At 46.2% G+C, this 19,065-nt stretch overlaps 1 long non-coding RNA gene across 6 annotated transcripts in view; it reads right to left on the bottom strand.

Moving 5' to 3' along the window:
- Positions 1-19,065, bottom strand: part of LOC114487826 (uncharacterized) — a 151,729-nt gene that overhangs the window by 116,471 nt on the left and 16,193 nt on the right. Inside the window, exon 3 of one of the 6 annotated variants that reach the window (XR_003683273.1) lies at positions 17,776-17,889. The exons of the other annotated variants lie outside the window; for them this stretch is intronic. This is a non-coding gene — a long non-coding RNA (uncharacterized lncRNA). Of the gene's footprint in view, positions 1-17,775; positions 17,890-19,065 lie in introns of those variants that run through there. 6 annotated transcript variants of the gene reach the window in all.

Raw genomic sequence — 19,065 nt, forward strand, 5'->3', positions numbered from 1 at the left:
TTCTAGAATTCCTCCCATCTCTCCCTTCATGTTTCTGGTTAATGCCTTGCCCATGATAAGGTTTCAGGAGTGTTTGACAAGGAAGGTGATGGAGGCTAGTTAATTTTGTTCCCTTCCATGGCTGCCATCTGCATGCTGAGAGCCAAGAGGTCATTATCCTCAGGTGGATCTTTGTGTGGGCGGAGACTGGGCAAGGATGATGGACGGCTTTTCACAAAGCCACGTGCGCCTGGAGGAATAACTCAAAGCTGTGTCAGGGTTTCTTCCCAGGTACAAATTCATGCCTTCATACATTGTCTCACCTCTTCACTTATTTATTCAATCCTCTCTTCACCGATTCCCTCAGTTATTTGTGCACTCACTCAACAGTTACTGAGCAGCTGCACTGGGCCAGAGGCTCTGTTTGGGCCTTGGGAAAAAAATGGTGCACACAACCTCCTCTCTCCTCACCCAGATGGGCAGAGGAATGATGAAAGAGTGGCTCCCAGCTTAGCCAGGGCGTCAGGAAAGTAGCACTATTAGCTATTAATTTCTGCAGGCTCCAAGTCCCGCAAATTCAAAGCTGTAGCAGGAAATTGAAGGCCCATCTCGTGTCTTTGACTTTGCTCATGGTTGGAAGGTCAGTTCTCAGCACATCCGATGCATGAGGTCCACAGCCCTTGCTGCAAAGTTTCGGCTGTAAGGTGGCAGGCTCAAAATCCCTCTTCACCCCTGCATCATTTTTGGACCCCGTGAACCTCTGCATCTGATTTTCTTTCTAACAGGAGGGTGGTGTGTGAGTTTCTTCTCAGCTACCTTTGGCTTCTCCAAGCGAATGTTCTTTTTGTCTCCACAATGACAACAGCTTGATTGGATTCTGAGAATTATATTACTTTCCTTTCAACTAGTTATCATGCGCCTGCCGCGTGTCGGAAAATCTACATGTGTTATCTTTTAAGATGGGTGCTGATATTGCCTGCTTAGCAGTGGGGAAACCCATGAGCCTTGTACAAAACAATTTAAACAATTTAGGTAAGTATAAGGAAACTCAATAACCAAAAATGTTACTTTTATTTATCTTGAGTTTCCTTATATGTATCTGTTCTGTTTGAGTTGGTGGTAATGTTTTCACAGCTCTCTCTCTCTCATATAATATATATATACACACATTATATATAATTTAACGTAAATGGAATGATCACAAATGCTTTTTTATTGTGCACACTTTTTTAACATGTGTAGATCTGTGTATATACATGCCTCTCTCTGTGTATTATATGTATTGCTTTTTATAATTAGAGGCACAATGTATGCCTTAATGTTTGTAGAGCATTAAGCAATATAGAAATGTGTAAGTAGGACATGAAAGTTCTCCCAAAATCCTTTCCGCCCCTCCGGTTTGGTAAGAGCTCCTGGATTTAGGCAGGCTTTTCCATCATCATTAGGACAAATTAGCCAACCAGAGAGGAATATTTTCGGCAGTTAGAATGAACACTTCTTTTTTTTGTTTACTTTCCTCCCCTTCCATCTTTTTTCTCTCCCCAGGTAAACGATGTCAGGAAGCAAGGTGTTTCTTTTCCTACCTTTGTCCATGTTCATCTAAATACTGATATATGCAAACATTTGTTCTAGCAAAAGAGGTTTTGTGACATACATTTTCTACATCTTGCGTGTGTCATGAACTAGAAAACACAATTCAGTGCTTGCATTCTAATAAATCTATAGATTTACTGCAGCATTCCTTGTTTTTTCCTCCCCTTGACCAGGGATTGAACCCGTGCTCCCTGCAGTGGAAGCACGGAGTCTTAACCACTGGCCCACCAGGGAAGTCCCCAGCATTCATTTTAATGGCTGCATAATGGTCCACAGTTTGGGACATCATCGGGTATTGTCTTTTCCCCAGCCCAGCTTTTTACCACCGGAAAGCATCAGGCACAGAACTTGTGGGTGTCCCCATTCCCCAGGCTATAGCCTGGAGACGGAGAAGACCGGGGAACTCTATTTCTTTTCTATCCCCCTCAAGTCTCTGCTTCCGACATTCAAAAGACTCTCTGTTCTTCTCTTTGCTGTCCTACCCTTTCTCCTGACAAGAGGGCTTGGCTGAGGGAGGTGAAACCAAAGGCAATGAGAGTGGGGAAGCGAATGAGGGAAAAACATGTTTCTGTTTCAAAAATATTCTTCCCCCCCACACAGGTCCAGTACTTCTATGGCATTTTGCAGTCTGCAAAGCCCTTTCTACTTTGTATTTGAAATGCACACTCAGCTGCATGTTCCCTCTTCTCTCATCCTTAAAGACCCAGTCCAGCTGTCACTTGGCCAGAAAGCCTTTGCAGGTCTACACGGCAGGCCCAAGCGCCCTGGCCTCCCCCAGCCCCATCCAAGGAAGTGTCTTGAGAAACATGTGAGTGAAATTGACATGATTTGGGGGATATACCTTTTTTGTTATGAAAAGTTTCAAATTTTTACCAAAAGAGAAACAACAGTATAATAGATGTCCATATACCCATCACTGAGAAACACTCTGATAACTGAACACACTCTAACTTATTTAAAAAAGTAAAAACCTCTTACGAATTCTAGCTAATTTTGGAAACTCACAACATACCGCTTACCGGAACTCACATTTGGGTCTCGTAAAATCCCTGCCTTTGGAGAACCTTGTCAAAGAAGAAGAGCTGGACAGTAGTTAAAGCCGTAAAAATAGATTTCATTCAGGACTATTGCAGTAGGAGAAAAGAGACCTCAGTGTAGAGCTGGGCTCAATTCTGAATTCAGAATGGACAGGTGGGGATTTGTGGCCAAGGAGCAGGGTGGGGGTCAGTGGATGGAAGGTTACTAAGAGGAAACATCAGGGGTGAGGGGGGATTTCTGGCTAAACCGATTTGACAGGATTCTTGCTAAAGGCAGATCAGGGTGATGAGACATCACCTGGAGGACCATGGGGGATGAGGAATTTGATCAGATATCGAGGGTGATCAGATACTGGGGCTGGGGGTTCAGTCTAAACCAACCTAATCAGGATTCTTGCTAAAATAGGGCAATGAAGAGGTGAACACAAAAGGCCAAGGTCAGGGATTAGTTGAGAAGAGGGCTCAGAGGAGCCTGGGAAGTTTGGTCAAGGAGAGAGTCTTCGTCAACCTTCAGGCCACGTTTTGGGAGGTGATGTAGCGTGGGTACCACTGCATCCAGCCACTGCATCCATCCATTGCATCCATCCATCCCTCTTCTTGCAACAGCCCTCACTTTTCATTTCGGATCAACACTCCCCCCACTTTTAGCCCGAGTGATTCAAGTGGGGCTTCTTCTCCTGCAGTGGTGAGGAAACATTTGACTTAGTCCCAAATCAGAAGCATCATGTGACTTTTCCAAAGCCAGTGAAATTCAGGGAGACTTTGGCTGAGAATGCTGGGACAGAGGCTCTACTACACTGAAGCCGAAGCTTTGAGGATATAAGCTGAGCTTCTTTGCAGCTGTTTCGTCATCGGGAGGAGCAAGCCTGCTGAAAATGGAGTGAACACAGAGGAAAGCAGAAACGAGAGATGGCAAGAAACTGAGTCCTGATGAAGCCATTGGAGTCCCCAGATCCAGCAGTGCCTAAAACTAGCTCAGTTACATAAGCCAACAAATACCTTTTTTGCCTGAACAAGTTTGAGCTGAGTTTTCTATCTCTTGCTCCTGATGAGTTCTGATACCCATGAAGCAGGAAGGCAAAGAAACTGTTAACCAGGAACCAGAAGGGGCAGTCTGAACACCCACTGACAACATAGATCCCAAGCCAATGATTGGTGTTTTACCACCAGCACACAGTTGTTTCAGGGGTTGGCTCTGGGGTCCAAGAATAGGATGTGACAGAGCAGTGACCTCCTGACTCCTAGCCCCCTGCTTGTCCTCTCACTCCCCACTTTAAAGCCCTCTTTGCAGGTCCAAGGTGGGAAAGCATTCCTCATGGGAAATGTTCCAAAGCAGTATCATTAGGAATCTCTCTCCATCGTCACAATTACTAAGGTACCTCCTCCAGTCAATAATCCTTTCTCATCTTCTTCAATCTCTATTTATCTGGATTTCCTAGCAAGTCCTGAATCAGGCTCCACCCATACGCCTGCTGAGCCAGGAAAGAATGGATTCTGAGATGCACCCTGCTATTTGCCCTCCGTGCTGTCATCACACGTAGAAATTAAGGTAGAGTTTCCCATGATCGCTGAATTCCAATCACCCTCCACAGTGGCATCTGGGCTGTTCATTATCTGACAAGAGGGAAGTGACTGACTATTTGAGTGTCTGATTATGGCTGCAAACTGCAGGTCATTTTGGCTGGTATGTTATAGCAAAGCATGGAGGATGAAGGGCAAACCTTTCACCCCACTCAGAAATGACAGCCAAAGCCAAGCTCTGATTTCTCTCCACAAAGCAAGGCAGTCGGGTATGTCCATAGGACACAGGACTGTGCCTCTAATGGGACACAGGACTGAAGAACTAAAGTCAGTTTGGGACCTGACTTGGCATTTCTTTTTTTCTTTTTTCTTTTTTTTTTTTAAAGTGGTGGAAGAATAAACTTTATTGGCCCATAGAAGGGATGAGGGAAAAGAAGGCAGGGCTGGGGAAAAAGAATGAAAACAGGTGGGAAAACTAAAACAGAATGATTTATAGCGCGCAAATATACTTTGTAACCTCCGCCATTCAACTTAGAGACAGCTATTACAGTGAAATACAGGTAGATTAAAGTGAATTTCACTTTGTAGTGGATGCTATTTGTACCAGTTCTATCATTAGTAAGCCACCGTTTCTAACTTGGCATTTCTGATGTCCAGAAAAAGCCGCACTGGCCCCAGGCTGTCAACTCCTGTGCCTCTTCATCCTCTTTCTGCTAAATAGGAGCACGACCACACAGGTAAAGGAGTAGCTACCATTTCTCAGATGAGCAAAAGCAAGTCAGTGCAGTGACTGGAACTAAATATAGAACTAGACCTTGACCCTGGCCTAGTCCTTGACCTAGACCTAGATCTTGACCCAGACCTACAACTACACCTAGAACAAGAATTGTGCTGTCTCACCATTGGTAAGACTGGACAGGGACTTCCCTGGTGGGCCAGTGGTATAGAATCCACCTTACAATGCAGGGGACGCAGGTTCGATCCCTGGTCAGGGAACTAAGATCCCACATGCCACGGGGCAACGAAGCCCCAAGCCACCACTACTGAGCTTGCGCACCTCAACTAGCGAAGAGAAAACCCACACGCCACGACTAGAAGGAAGCCCGCGCGACACAACGAAGAGCCCGTCGGCCGCAATGAAAGATCCCGCATGCCTCAACGAAGATCCCATGTGCCGTGACTAAGACCCCACGCAGCCAAAAATTAATTAATTAATTAATCTTAAAAAAAAAAAAAGACTGGACAGAGGGCCATGGGAAAACTGGAACCAAGGTCATCTTAAGCATCATCTTGGTGACTTCATTGTACTTCATGCAATCACTCTGGCTTCACCCTCATGGCATTGCTGAATCTTTACAAGGAAACCCTCTAGAAGGCTTATCCTGTATAGTAGTTAGAAAGTGGTATTAGTCAGGGCTGACCATGGCTTACCATTACTAAGAGTATTCTGCTCTAATATGTCTTTTCTATATAACATAAAACAGAACATTTTATTTAAAAGTTAAATATAATCCACAATGAGTTTCCTTAACTACAGAACATATGCAATTGAAGGCGTGATGCAAAGAAATACACTCTATTACTATTCGGTAACTTTCTGACTGGTCCTTAAATCTTATCAACCCCTCTTATTCCAACCCAGCTCATATTAGCTGCTTGTCAAAACTACATCTTAATGTTTAATATATAATAACACTTATAAACACTAATGCATCATACCAATGTAAAATTGAAATAGCCTCCTGACCCCCTCTCAGTCCTGCTGCAAGTGGAGTTTCACACTTCCAGGAGTGGGCTCCTCAAATCTTTGCATCTCTAATCACATGGAAGCTGGGCTCCTTGCTCGATGCCTTTAAATCCCCACTCAGCTAGATACACAAAAGTGAGATCACACTTAAAAGTGCAGAACCACAAAATCCATACTTCTCAGAATGTAACTACTGAAAACCACACTGAAACCAGCATCATAAGGTTTTATAATAGACACAAGGAAGTTTCTCCATCGAGCTCTAATCAAAGGAGGACCCGGATGGGGATCATGAAAGATGGGAATGGATCACTTCAGCTAGCTGAGTTCTATAGGGTCAGAGGAAGAGAGACCCAGGTTATGTACATGATGGAACGTTATTACAATGGCCATGGGATGTGGGATAAGAAGCTGCACGTGAGTGGTGTTCTCAGTGTGGGTCCCTGTCCTCCCAACAAAGCGATGTGTGCAGAGTTTCCTCTATAAAGGGTAGGATTGTCCAGCAATGCTCAGTGGAGTGGCCTGCCCCTCTGTCTTACCAGTATGTGTGGTGAGACATTACCATTGAAATCACCACCTGTGCTATCCCTTCCACGTGGTCCGGTTACACATCTTTTTCCCCCACTCTAGTGGCAACTAGATTTTATGACATTTATTTATTTAAGGAATAAAAGCAGAGAGAAGACTTTAAACTTCAAAAGGCTCATATTGTGAATCTCAAAACTTGGGCTTTTGAGCTTTAGAAGTGTACCTCTAAAGAAAATCAGGGTAGAAAAATTGTGATGGGGCAGAAGAAAGTCCTATCTCCCTGACTGGAAGCATTTCTTGAGTCTGGGGAGAGGAAAAGCTTAAAAAGCCAAGGGCAGTGAAAGGGAGGAAAGTCGGTTGGGTCTGAGATGAAGGGACCACACACACCTGCAGAGAATCCCCCGCCAAGAGGTATAGAGACCCCTCAGCCCCCCTCAAATGTCTCCTGGAACAGGGACTCTCGTTACCAATCCCAGGACCTGCCTGGGAGCCCAGCTGGACCCCTGATCTTTGAGTCTCTGCTGTCCTTTTTAATGAGTTAAGTTAGCACCTAGGATGCTCGGGGACAAGAAAACAAGTTGGGGATGCTTTCCTACAAAGGGATGGTACTCAAACTTTACCATGCATCAGAAGACCTGTTCAAGCACAGATTGTTGGGTGCCACCCCCAGAATTTTTGACTCAGTATGTCTGGAGTCTGGCCCAAGGATTGCATTTCTAGCAAGTTCCCAAGGAATGCTGATGCTGTTTCTCCCAGGGACTCCACTTGGAGAACCACTCCTTCAAATAGATTGTTAAAAAACACATCTGTGAAGCCACCCTGCCGAGTGGGTTCCTGCCCCTCCCCACAACGGCAGACATTTCTATCTCCAGCTTCCACGAGAGAAAAATTGGAGCTCAGAGACATGAAGTAACTTGATCAAGGTCATACAGCACAAAAGGGGTGGAGGCAGGACTGAAACCCAGGTCTTCTGGGGGTCCATCCAGTTCTCCCTCCCTTCCGTAGCGGGGCTGGGGTTGGACCTCAGATCTCTGCTGCCAGACAGGTTGGTCTGCAGGCACCCGGTCCCAGCAGAAGCCCTGCTCCAGCCAGCTGGAACGTCAGTTCTGCGAGTAGCGGCCAGCCCCGAGCACACGAGCAATTATGGATGCCCGGCAGAGGCTCTCCTCCACAGGAATGCGACCTGCTCTTCCAGCGGATTGAAGACCCCTGCTGTTCCCGTTATTTGAGTTATGCGTTAGAGCTCCCAGGGGACAGATTTATCTTGGTTTTACTCATTTCTGGAGCACCAGTTTTGCCCACTTAGTGCTTTTAGCTTTATATATCATTATCACACGCTCCGTCTTCCTGTTGCAGACGGTTTAGTCCTTTTTTGCTTCAATTCCTCTCTTGGTATTCCTACCAGGAGACAAAGGGAGAAGAAAATGCTCCCTGGAAGAGAGAGAAAGGAGACTGGATCTCAGCCTTGGTGGAGAGAGCACGGAGAGCCAACTCCCAGCGTGGGTGGGAGGCTTTCCCCCTCTTTTCATCTTTCTGGCAGGAGGGGGTGAGGTGAGAGGAGAAGAGCAAAGGCTTCTCGGCCAATCCTGCTATCTATCAACTTGCAAGCTGACACGGTAATATTGACAGTGCTAAGCGCTAATCCTTATTTAACACTCTGCCAGGCCCCTCCTTATTATGTTCAAATCTACTTCCTACTCTAGGAACTGAGGGGAGTAGAACCTGGGACTGTTCCTCTTTAACTTCTCAGACTCTTAAGTTCTCCCTGGAGCCTATGCTCATCTCTGGTGAAAACGCTGCATTGCCTTTGGTTCACTGTCTCAGGAACTTGGTCCAGCACCTGCCGTCTCCACGGCACCTTCGTCACATTTATCTTCTATGCTCAACACCGAAGAAGGCCAGCCCCCAATATGCTCACAGAGACTTGTACTCACAGCTCGGTTAGCAGCCCCACAATCTTCTCAGAGGGGTCCCCAGACTCCGGATGGGGCCATAGAGATGTCTCTGTAGCCACAGTGGTGCCGAGGGGAAGCCAAGTGTGTGCCCAAGCCTGCCCCCTCCTCCTCCTCCTCCTCCTCCTGCCTCCAACACATGCAACTGCCCCCATGAGGAGGGCTCTACATTTACCTGTTGGATTCAAGAAGATTAAAAGAAAAGTTGGAAATCACTGCCCTCCTAATTTACAGATGGGAAATAGGGAACTCACCCATCTCTACTGCTGGGACAGAAGACCTTGGGCTGACTTATGGACAGCAGAACTTGATGTCTGGTCAAGAGAATCTTGGGAGGTTCTGCTAATACGTGGTATCTGCTGTGGCATAAGTGGCAGAGAATGCCCTGGTCCAAATCTGACTCAAAGAGTGAGGTCTTCACAGAATGAGACCAACTCCCTTCTCACTCCCTATCGACTTCCAACACATCACCCTGAATTCTGACATCCACACGGCAAGGCGAGAGTGACCGGGGAAGGTTACAACAGTACTGCTAAGTTTGATTTTTAATTTTCTGACTAAGCTTTTTCATTTTCCAGCTAGGCTGTGATGAGATGTCCTGAATGGCCAGACATTATGCCAAAAATCCTATGCATACTCTCTTCCCCTCTCCCAGTTTGTACCAATGTGGATGGAGGGGCAGGGGAAGGGAAGGACTAAGGTGGAAGGCATCTTTTGCTCCTGTCTGATGCCCCTTTCCCTCTCGGTGCGGGGTTGGCTGAGCTGCCAATCAAATGATCTCACCTCTGTCGACAGGGCAGGGGCACAAGAAAGTGCATCAGAGTCTCCCGTCCTGGTCCTCAGACTGGATGGAGGTGGTCAGGACACAGTGGTCACCCTTGACACATTGCAGAAGGGGAAATCACAGATCCCTGCTGCCAAGATCCCTTGAGGGGCTCTGACTCCTCATGCTTGAGGATTGTTCATTCATCAGCTTTCCTGAGTCCTTCTCATAAATAACCTTCGCCTATTGTTTATGTCGGAGTTGATTTCATGATACAAGTGGATAAAACTGACCTTAAGCAAACCTATCTCCAGATAGAGCTTGCTCAGCTCCATTAACTGGGTGTCAAAGATGCAGCTGTATGCATCTTGGACCATGGAAAGCTATCCAACTTAAGAAAATATCAGATATTAGGAAAGAAAGCAAATCTTGAGAAGTTCCTCCACGGCCCTCAGAGTTCACCATTAACTGCATCTGACATTCAAGCCCATGTGTGTCAGTTATCTCTTGCTGCATAACAAACCACCCTGCAGCTCACTGGGTTAAAACAGTAAGAATCTCTTACTGCCTGTGAGACAGCAGGTCAGCTGGCTGGTTCTTCTTGTCTCAGCCGTGGTCCCTGGTCTGGTCAGCTGTGGGTCAGGTAGGTGGTTTTGCTGTAGGCTGGGTTCCCTCTCACATTTGGGGGATTAGCTGGCCCTAAGATAGAGCACCTTGGTTGCTCTCCAAGAGGCCCCTCATCCTCCAGCAAACTAGCCCAGGCTTGTCCACACGGCAGACCCGGACTCCCAAGGAACTAGCAGAACTGTGCAAAGCCTCTGAGGCCTAGGCTTCAAGCTATCACAAGGCAGTTCCCAAGGCCAGTCCCGATCCAAGGGCTACAGACACAGACTCCAGGTCTTGATAGCAGGAGCTGAGATGCCGTGCTGCAACGGGCAGGGCAGGGAGGCTGGAGAATCGCGGCATTTTTGCCAGCCATCTTTCACACCGTCTAAAACTAGGAACATAGCTTAACAAAATAGTAACCCAGAGAGGTTCAGTTACCTGTCCAAAGTCACAAACTGTTTTAAAACAGGGTTCCTCATCCTCAGCACTACTGACGTTGGAGACAGGACCATTCTCTATTGAGGAGGCTGCCCTGTGCATGTCGGATGTCTGCCAGCACCCCGCCTCTACTCACCAGATGCGAGTGTCACACCCACCCCACTCATGTCACCTCCAGACATTGTCCAGTGTCCCCCGGGCGGCACATCCCCATCTCCCAGTAGAGAAGCGTGGCTCTAAAGCCAACACTAGGAATTCCTCACTCCCCTCTGCCCAGTACTACACTCTGATGCCAAAATAATTCTCAACAGACTTCAAGCCGAGCAGGGGCTATGATGATCACTGCAGTTTGGGAGTGACCAAAGGAGCCCCCTTCTCTCTCCCCTTGCTCCGCCTATATTTGTTCTGTCTTGGTTCTCTAAGGATCTGGACCCCAGCAGGCAGAGAGGCTTCAGACGTGGAACCACTAGGCCACCCTCCCCTCCATCCCCACCATTCACACTGCCAATTGGACCCGGTTCCCTGTAACAGGAAACATTGGCCCTACAAGATGCGAGCAGGCCCATTTTCAATCTCAGTTAACTTTTACAGCAGTTTCTCCCATTTGCCAGCCACTCTGGCTGGATGAGAAAGCATTTGCTGTTTCCTTTGCTGGGTATATTTCATCCTGTGTCAATTAGCACGATGAAGGGAATCTAATAATGATGTATGGGGTAGCTGGCGCTGACAGCTCTGCAAGGAGGGTGGATGGAGAGTGGAGCTCAGGCCAGGCCAGGCTCTGGACACTGCTGGACCTGATTCTCAGGGCTCCTGACAGCGCCCAGAGTGATTCACTTCTAGGTGCAGTTTGACCCAAGGGAAAAAAAAAACTAGAGAGATCTTTGTATCCAAACATGTCAGGGCTGAAGAGGACCTAGGGATCGTTCTGTCCAACCCCTCCTCATACACATAAGCCAACTTGACCCCCACAGAGGTCAATTGGCTTGTCCAAGGTCAGCCATCCGGTCAATACCAAATCCAAGCCGAAAAGTCAAATTTTCTGACGCCAGTCTGATATTCTTTTTATGCTTCTTTCTTTTTGCTTTGAAACACATACTTTTTTTTTCTTTCTAACCTCTGTTTTCCAAACCACCTTATTCTTCACTGAAACTTAAACTCAACAGGTATTGAATGTCTTTTACGCACAAAGCTCTGCGTTAGGGGACTCAGTCTCTTCCTGCAGGGATCACACAATCTGATTAGGGACAGGAGGTTGGGAGAGGAGGAGAGGACAGGCACCAACAAACTAACCCTCAGAACTGGTTCAGTCCAAGCGAGTTGCCAAGGTGTGGTGAGGGGCACAGGCGAGAGATTTGCTCCGTCAGAATGCGGGTATGGCTTTTGCCCTCCACAGGTGTCGTTAAAGACAAAAATCAATCCATCTTCAACACTGGCCCAGAGTGATGTGAAGGACCAGGGCCGGGGACCTGCGACTTTGACCATTTATTTCCCGAAGCCAGCGCCTGGGATGGGCAATTCTGATAAATTCGGAACCAGCGCCATCTGGTGGTCATATTGGAGAGAGCCAGGGAGCATCTCTCCATGAAATTTTCCAAGAGCTTCTGAGGATGGCTTCTATCTCAAAAGTGGGTTGCCAGTATAAAATGACTCCATGTAAGTAAAATTTTAAAGTTTGATAGAGGTGCAGATAAATATATAATGATACATCCAGAAGGAGGCTCACCAAAAAGAGTGATAAACTAAAAGTAGTGTCTCTGAGTGATTTGTATTTTGTTCTATGTACTTCTTTTTAGCACATGATTTTTTAAAACAATGAACATAGATCTTTTTAACCAATGAAAATGATAAAATTATATTCATTTTGGAGGGAAAAAAATAAGTGCAGAGATTGAAGGTGTCTCGACCCAGAATAAATCATTGGGTTAGTCCTGTGCGCTGGCTAACTTTTTAACAGGAATAAAACTGGGTCAAATGGAAACTAAAGAGTAGCCTTGAAGTGGGAAAGCAGAGAAGAGATGTCACACAGGGCAAGAATAACAGCCGGACCAGTAAATAAACCCTTTATACTTCTGTAACTCCAAGTAATCTACAAAGTACTTTAATGATCCTTTAACATGCAAAATGCTCACCTGGCTTTATGGCTTTAAGTGGCTCCACGAAGCTCTGTTTTTATCTCTGTTTGAGCCTTGCCCAAGCTACATTATAATTTATCTATTGTGATCATAGTAAATAACACTAAAACTGATTGGACATTATGTTGTCAGGCATGGCGCCAAGCATCCTACATGCATTACTACATTTAATCCTCACAAGAACCCCATGAGGTGAACAATGGGATATGCTCCTCAGTGAATAGATGACGTAACTGAAGCTCAGGGAATTGACCTGTCACCTGCTAACTCATGAGACCCATGACACCAAACGCTATATTTACTTGGCTTTACATGCCCAGTGCCTATGTGGTGGTGCCTGGGTGGGTGGATGGCTGAATCTACGCACGGCGTGTCGTGAGAAGTACAGAACTAGGAAGAAAAAAAACTTCCATTGAAATGAACCTTTATTGAGCACCTACAACGTACTAGGCAGGCTGGTAAGTGCTGAGAGTAAAGAGATGCGTAAGACCAAATCCCCTGGTGCTCCATTCAGTCCCTAGAAGAAGGTCACTTTTGTGCAGAAGGATCCGAGTTCTATTTTTATCATTATCATCATCATTATTATTCGTTAGAATCTCAACAGAAAACAGAGGGAACACTCAATCTGGCATACTTGGAAGAGTTTGTTACTAATCACAAAAGTGCGGAAAGGTGACTCTCAAACTTCAGCACGCATCAGAATCGTGCTCTTTCAGAGGACTAGTTAAAATGCAGCTTGTAGAAAATGTAGAAATACATCTTATTTCTAGTTCATAAGGATGGGGATGTGGCCTCCAAATTTGCATTTTGAGTAAACTCCCAGGTGATGCTGACACAGCTGGTGCAGGGGAGCCACCGTGGGGGGAGAGCATTCACCTGAGGCAGGCAGCAGTGGAGGGGCCCCGACCTGCAGGGACAGGGAGAAGGAAGGCTGCCAGAGCTTGGAAAGAGGGAGTCTTGTAGAGAAGGCTACCTTGAAAGGGGCTGAGGCTCCTTTCAGGAAAGGGGCTTGGAAGAAACACCGCAGCCTCCCTCCTCCCTAATCATAGATCTAACCCAGCCAGAGCTGATGAGGTTCAAATGGCTCCATCTCCCAGAGACAACGGATCTGGGGGGGCAGATGGAAGATATGTGGACACATATGTTGAGTTTCAAGTGTCAGAGACATCCAAGAGGAGATGCTGAGCAGGAAACCAAGTGAAGACTGGAGCTCAGAGAGGAAATCCCAAAGACCAGGAAGGCAGCCTGTCACATCTGCACTGCTGGGGGTCCAACTAAGCTGCCCAGAGATTCAGGGGTGGATCCAAGGAGAGGAGAGACCCTAAGTCAGGCTCACAGAACTCAAGGAGACTAGCCAAAGAAGCCCTCGGGAGGTCAGGGCAAGCAGAGAGAGGACTGGAGATGAGGATGAGGCCAGGAGAGAAAACTCAAGTGCAAAACAGGGCAGGGTGGGGATGGGGATGGGGAGGAAGATAAAGTGATACAGCTCCTGAAGCGCCGATGTCAAGAGGAAGCAAGAAACTGCTACATCAAAAAACAAATGTGGTTCAACACAGCCCCAGCTCCCAGGGAAGCTCCATCCACACGGCCAGGGAAGCTCTATCCACACGGCCAGGCAGCCTGACTCACTAGACAGACAGCTCCCTCTGGACCTGACGCCCCCTCTTTTCATGCCTTTGATTTCACAAGTCCCCTTCCCACTCCAATTCTGCAGAGCTTCATCACGAAATCTCTGTTTGCCAACCACTAACTATCAATTGTTCTATGACGTGATGTTTTTAAATCTGGGAAACTTTGGAGAACATTATAAGAACCCCTGAGAAAATTGGGATCATCAGAGGGAAGACCCCTCCCCTGCAATATTAGTTTTTCATAAGCTTTCTGATGCCTCAGATTTTACCATTAAAGATTCATTCCTTTGGCTTAAGGCTTTAATCCTCTATTAAATGTAAATCTTACTTGCAAGCCAGTGGTGTTTGGGGAATGAGGTCATACATTAAGTCTTATCTATCACTGACACCTCAATGAGAGTGAGTTGACAGTCATTTGAAGAGTCAGGTTTAATAGGGAAGAAGGGAGATAAATGTAAAGGGACTGGGGAATTTAGCAGCAGAGGGAGAGACATTCAAGGAGATAGCATCGGAAACTAACATTTATTGAGGCATCATGCTAATAAGAAAAAGAAAAATAGCTACCTTTTACTGGCTGCTTAAATGTGTCAGGTTCCATGCTGTGCTTTTTACATATGGGGGATAATTTACTGTGATATCTGTTTGTGTTTTGTTCTTGTCTCAGAAGGATGCCAGCTCGGTGCTTTGTGACCACCTAGAGGGGTGGGGTAGGGAGGGTGGGAGGGAGACGCAAGAGGGAGGAGATATGGGGTATATGTATACATATAGCTGATTCACTTTGTTATACAGTAGAAACTAACACACCATTGTAAAGCAACTATACTCCAATAAAGATGTTAAAAAAAAAAAAAATCAAGGGGGAGTTTCCTTGCTTCATCTTAAGAACAAGTTATCAAGCCTTGGTGTTCTGGGACTGTGCTCCTTCATGTCGCATCAGTTAGGGTGACTTTATATAGTAAAATATCCAAATAAAAGTGGCTTAAACAATGGGCAAAAGATCTCATTTCACATAGCAAAAAGTCTGGAGGTAGAAGGGTCCAGGGGAGTGATGTCATCATGGACCCAGCTTTCTTCTTCCTTCAGTTTTGTCATGCTCAGTGGTTGCCTTGATCCTTGAGCTTGCCCCTTGATGGTCACAAGATGGAAGCTGTCATTTCAATCATCTTGACATGAAGCCAAAGAAGAGGGGGGTTCCTCCTCTGCGCATCTTTTATAATTGAAGTCTAAGTCCCCTCCCAACTCACTGCTCTAACATCTTTTAAGATATGACCATCATGCTCTTGGTTCAAGATGGCACCACCTACATTCCAGGCAGCAGGATGGGAAAAGGGAAAAAGAAGAAGGAACAAATGGCAAGTATGAACTGCCTCTTAAAGAAGGCTCTCAGAAGTTTCTACCCACCCTTTCTTCCTAGATCCTTCTGACCAGAACTTAGTTGTACAGCTGCCCCCAGTTGCAAGGCAGGCTGGTAAATGTTGGCCTTACTCTGACATCTACTTGTACAGCTAAAAATTCCTTCGGCATGAAAGAAGGAGAAAGTCTATAGTGGAGACAATTATCATCTCAGCCAAAGGGCCAAAAACATAAATTATGAGACATCCAGAAGGCAACCCTCACCCTAGTTTTGTTTAGGAGGTGGAAGCTCATTGACAGCATAGAAAAATAGGCTGATAGGGTGGGGATTGGTGGTGAGGAGGTAGATTAAGCATTGCCTTCTCCATAGGGTTATGGAGGTTTGAGGTTTCCACAAGTGATAGAACTAGTATCCTGTTTGAATACAGATCCCTGTGGGATACCAGGGAGGTTGGACAAGGTGCTGAGACTTTGAAAGCACAGGCAAAAAACTCTGGTCAAACCTCTGGCTAGGGGCTTCCCTGGTGGCACAGTGGTTGAGAGTCCGCCTGCCGATGCAGGGGATGCGGGTTCGTGCCCCGGTCTGGGAAGACCCCACGTGCCGCGGAGCGGCTGGGCCCGTGAGCCATGGCCGCTGAGCCTGTGCGTCTGGAGCCTGTGCTCCGCAACAGGAGAGGCCACAACAGTGATAAAACCTCTGGCTAGAAGAAAATATAGCAGTGACGTGGTCCTTGGAGAAGACAAAGGCTGAGGGACAAAGTGGTATAAGAGCATGGAACAGAAAGAGCATCAGTAACTCTAGTGGCACCTAAGGATTGAGGTAAAGGCCCCGCCCTCATTTTAAGTCACAACATATTCCCTATACTTTGTATATCCGTGGGGATTGGCAGGGAATGCCCCTAAACTTGCCTATGATTAAATGTCTCAACACTCTAGCTTGGATCCTGCCTAGAGACAATCAAGCATAGAGGGTAGAGAGATTGTCTTAGGCAAGACTTGTAGCTGGAAGTGATGGAAATAAAACTGGAGTAAGCAAAATAACAATGGTAACGATGAATTTGTTGGTTTAAAACTCTACGGGGTCCACATGTCATTGGACTTCATTTATGGCTTGGTGCAGGCTGTCTTTTCCCAAATCTCAGGTCTCATCTCCTCTGTGTTGGTTCTATCCTTAGGTGGGCCATCTCCATGTGACGACAAGATGGCAGCCAGCAAGTCCAGGCTTATATTGTACTAGATCAGTAGCCCCAGAAGCAATGAGCACATCTTTTCTCCAGTAGTTCCATCAAAAGTGCCAATATTGCTCTCTGTGGCCTGAATGAAGTCACGTGTCCATCCCTGAACCAGTCACAGAAGGCAGGAAGGTGGAAGACGATGATCTGAGTCACGTCACCACCTCTGGACTGAAAGTAGGAGAAGGTGACTCTCCAAGAGGAAATCAGGGTGATTTCACTGGAGAAGGGGGAATGTATGTGGGCAGACAGCAGCAACAGATATTCACGGCAGGGAACAGAGCAAGTCAAGCCCAACACACACATGCATATGTGCACACATGTGCACGAACACACACACACACACTCACTCATGAGCTGCAAAGATCAGCAAATCGGGCTTCAACCAGTTCTGGACCCAGTGAGGTAGAGTAATATGAGTGCCAAGAGCCAGTCTATACAACTCACTCTCAAAAGCCCCTCTCCTGTCCCTTCTGCAGTAGAGAAAGGGACCAACAGGCAGCAGGAATGTAAACCTGTTGAACACCCTGCTCACTTTCGCCTTAACAGTTGGCAGAAGACAGATTCTCTAGAAAACAGAACACAGCGACAGCCATTCCCTTTCCCAGCCCAAGAGCTTTCAAACTGGTGGTTTGGGCATATTCTAAACGTACGATCATCAAGGGATAATAGAAATGTGCCTGGATGGTGATGCATTCACGCTCGATTGTGTGGCAGGAGAGGTCCCCTTAGCTCTGAATCATCTGCCACCTTGGAAATGACAGTAACAAGACTTAAGCTGCCAGATTGCTTATATAACCTGCATATTCACGTAGCAGAAAGAGTGATGCTTCGCAAATCAGTCAAGTGGCATCGTGGAAGGCATGTGACATATCCATGTCATATTTCCCAAATAAACAGATTTTACACGGTTACATCAAACTACAGACACTCTGTCTTCACAGCCTCTGAACTCAGGGCCCAGATGCCACTGTGCCGTAGGACTATTCTGGGGATACCTTGTGGTTTTTGACCCTCTCTCTATGGACTCTCCAAAGATTCAATCTATGCTTCTCCCCATATTCCTGGCGCCTCTGATACCAGAACCCAAAAGCCAGATTTTCACACCAAGGTAGAATTTTCAGACTCCAGGTTCTTGGAAGAGGTGGACATTGACCAAACCGACAAGTTTGAATAATATCATTCTTTAGGCTAAAGCAAAACAAACAGTCCATCTCTGGCAAGTGTTTAGAACCTTTGGGTGAAGACCTGTATACTAACCTCGCTCTTGGATTCATCTTGTCTCTCCTACTTTCACCTGGTCCTGATTCACTCTCCTTATCTGCTTGTCTTCATGATGGCATGGTCAGTATTTGTGCAAGCCAACTTTAGCTCTTTCTGGAATGAGGCAGCATGCAAATAAACAAGTAAATTCTCCTAGAGTCCTTTTCCATTGATGATGTCACCATATACTTGATACCCAAGATAGAAATATAGAAATAAACCAGTCATCCATCTCTCCTCCCTCTTTTCACTCCCCATCCTATTAGCCAATACTGCTATTCTCATGCCTAAATATTTGTCAAACCCGTCCAGAACTCTCCACCCCTGCTGCTACTGCATGGGAAAGCTTGTTAATCGCTCTCCATTTCCCATCTTGCCCTCTTTCAATCTATCTTCAATATTGATGCTGGTGTGACCGACCCCAAATTCAGATCCATCCTGCTCTTCTCTGCTTTGAATTCTCCCATGGCCCCTATCACACACAATGCTTTCACACTCCTCTGATGAGCCGTGAGGGGCGTCAAAGTAAGTTCTGACCAAAAGCAACTAATGTGCCAATGTTTGTGAGTGGTTTCCCTTTTCGTATAAAGATTTGAACAGTTTGGAGAGGAATGGGACAGACATAGTTAATGTGACAGGCCCCTTCTACAATGCATTAGTTTCTTAAGGCTGTCATAAAAAAGTCCCACGGACTGGGTGGCTTAAACAACAGAAATTTATTTTCTCATGGTTTTAGAGGCTAGAAGTCTGAGATCAAGGTGTCAGTAGGGTTGGTTTCTTCTGCGGCCTCTCACTCTTTGGCTTGTAGACGGCTGTCTTCTTTCTGCGTCTTTCATATAGGCTTCCCTCAGTGTGTGTCTGTTTCCAAAAGTCCTCTTCTTATTAAAAAACACCAGTTTTATTAGATTAGGGCCATAATGACCTCATTTTAACTTAATTACCTCTTTAAAGTCACATATATGCTGGGTTTTGTATGTGGCCAACCCTACCAGCCTTCCTTCCAGCGATGGCTGTGTCATTCACTGGTTCTTTGGTGAGTTCTTTATCTTGTGTTTAGTGTCCTGATTTATGAGAGTTAAATGGGAAACTGAGCCTGATCATGGGACATGAATGTCAGTCCTCTCCTCTCGTGCCCTTTTGTGCCAGGGAATGGAGGACGGAGTTGCTGGACCATTTGCATTGTGCTCACAAATTCCCTTGCATGTCTCCATCTCTCTCTTTCTTGTGTTCTTTGCTGAGCATGAAGAGTTGAATTAGACTAAGTCAAAATGCACAGATGATTCAACTCCA

This window comes from Physeter macrocephalus, chromosome 14, assembly GCF_002837175.3.
Source record: "Physeter macrocephalus isolate SW-GA chromosome 14, ASM283717v5, whole genome shotgun sequence".
NCBI lineage: Eukaryota > Metazoa > Chordata > Mammalia > Artiodactyla > Physeteridae > Physeter > Physeter macrocephalus.